Genomic DNA, 2,378 nt, shown 5'->3' with positions numbered 1-2,378 from the left:
CCAACTATCTCTACACAGATATTACATTAACTTTTTATTTGTTATCATTAAACTTTACGAATTCTTCCATTAAAAAAAAAATAGGTTTTTTTAACTTTTTCTTTGGTATTTATAACTTTACGAATTTTTTAAGTCAATAAAAATTTATTTAACTTTTTATTTGTTATTTTGTCAGTAAAATTTATTTATGAAAATATTGACAATTATATAAAAGTTGTATTTAACTTTTTTCTTTGCTAAGTTTTATCTAAGTAAAAAATAGTAGGATGAACCAGAAAATGATACTTATAACATAGATATGGCTTGTAATGGAAAATATATGATGGAAGGGATAGAGAGAGAGAAATATTGGTAAGTGGGAAACAATATGACTTCTTTGCAGGCAAAATGTGACTTTTTTCAATGTGTATTAATTACTTAGTGGTTTTTTATTTTTTATTTAAGAATCAATACTTAGTGGTTGTTAATCAATTTTCCAATGTAATTACATTCAGTCGAATTGTTAATTAAAAAATAGTAAAAAACGCATAACCATTATTTGGTAAAAAACTTATTTTATGGAAAATTATTTTAAGCAATTTATCTCGTTCTAAATAATAATATTGAATTATATATTAAAAACTTTAAGTTGGCGACAATCCCTGTAAAAAACTTGAATTATATGTTAAATAATAGGCTAAAGTGCATTTTTCCCCCTTTAACTTTCAAAAACTTGCAATTTTGACCCCCTAAGAATGAAAACTACAATTTTGGCCCCCTAAGTTTTAGCCCCATTGCAAATTTGGTCCTTTTTACCAATTTTGACCGGTCAACGCCTACGTGGCACGCCACGTGTGTAATTATTTAATTAAAAAATTAAAAAAAAACCATATAATCATTTTTTAAATTAAATAAATGAAAAATGAAATTAAAAAATTAAAAAAAATCAGGAAAAAAAAAATCAAATCCCTCAATTTTTTATTTCTTCTTCTTCTTCTTCATCTCTTCCTCTCAAAACACCCACCGTCACTCTCCGACCACCACCGCCGGTGACACCTCCTCCTTCTTATTCAACAATGCCTCCACCGCAGACAAGATCATCCTCTGTAGACAGTAATTAGACAAGTTATAAGGGTGATATTGTTAGAACCCAAACATGTCCAAACTGTAGACAGTAAACTCTTGCCCCTGCAATAATCTGCCCATGGATCTTGAATTGTCGAGGCGTTATCATGATTTATTTTTATGAACAAGCACAAATTCTTTTCAACCATGGGCAGATTAATTTTTAGAACAGCAACAACATGAACTCACATGAACACAAACACCATTTTTTTTCTCACAATAATCAATTTCGAAAATCATCATATACAAAACCAAATCAGCTTTTTTCGAATTCATTCGAGGACAGCCACAACACACAAATTAAGCCGGTTAAATCCAAACAACAAGCTGACGACGGATTCATAGAAGAAATCCGAACCAGCAGCAATCAAAGAAGAAAAACGAAGGTGTAGAATCGATCGTGAAAGAGTGTAAAATTTGGTTTTGATAAAATTAGAGGAAAACAATTTGGTAAGCAAAATGAGTAAGAACCAACTTACGTCAACAAGGAAATGAGACAACAACAATGACAACTCCAATTACATCGACACGGCAACAAAAGGACTCCGTAGTGATGCTTTGAGTGTTTCTCAATTCCAACGGTATCAAACCAAAAAGAAAGAGTTAAGGGATGAAAATGGAAGAAAACAAATGAATATTCACAGCAACTAAAGTTGCTTACCGTGACTGATAAGTTTTCCGTCGCTGTTGTGGCGATTACCGGCACGGTGGTCGTCGGCGAAAGTTCTCCGATCATGAAATAAATTGAGGGGTTTTGAAGAGGGAGAAGAGATGAGTTCAATGGTGATATTTTTTTAGCCAATGGAGGTCGGAGTAGGGCGGCACATCGCCTGGAATGGTGGACGGTTAGTGTACGAGAGAGAGAAAAATGAATTTTTAATGTATTTTTCCTGATTTTTTTAATTTTTAATTTCATTTTTAATTTATTTAATTTAAAAAATGATTATATGTTTTTTTTAATTTTTTAATTAAATAATTACACACGTGGCGTGCCACGTAGGCGTTGACCGGTCAAAATTGGCAAAAAGGACCAAATTTGCAATGGGGCTAAAACTTAGAGGGCCAAAATTGTAGTTTTCATACTTAGGGGGTCAAAATTGCAAGTTTTTGAAAGTTAAGGGGGGAAAAGTGCACTTTAGCCTAAATAAGACTTGAAAATTATTTAAGCAATTTATATCCTTCTAACCCTAAGACTTGAAGCTGGCGATCATCTCCTTCAACATTGTCAACCCTAACCCTAAATACTTGAAGTTGGATATTATCTCCTTAAACAT

The 2,378-nt window shown here is 32.0% G+C and overlaps 1 long non-coding RNA gene across 1 annotated transcript; it reads right to left on the bottom strand.

Annotated features, from left to right (window-relative positions):
* Positions 1–964: 964 nt before the first annotated feature.
* Positions 965–1,946, bottom strand: LOC146951112 (uncharacterized). The gene is made up of 2 exons (XR_015027789.1): positions 1,584–1,946; positions 965–1,083 (listed from the first exon to the last, which is right to left on the bottom strand). It is a non-coding gene; the product is annotated as an uncharacterized LOC146951112 (long non-coding RNA).
* Positions 1,947–2,378: the final 432 nt, after the last annotated feature.

This window comes from Medicago sativa, chromosome 2, assembly GCF_051527215.1.
Source record: "Medicago sativa cultivar Bolivia chromosome 2, Bolivia_mono, whole genome shotgun sequence".
In the NCBI taxonomy this organism is placed as follows: Eukaryota; Viridiplantae; Streptophyta; class Magnoliopsida; order Fabales; family Fabaceae; genus Medicago; species Medicago sativa.
This window is presented reverse-complemented; position numbering and strand designations above follow the sequence as displayed.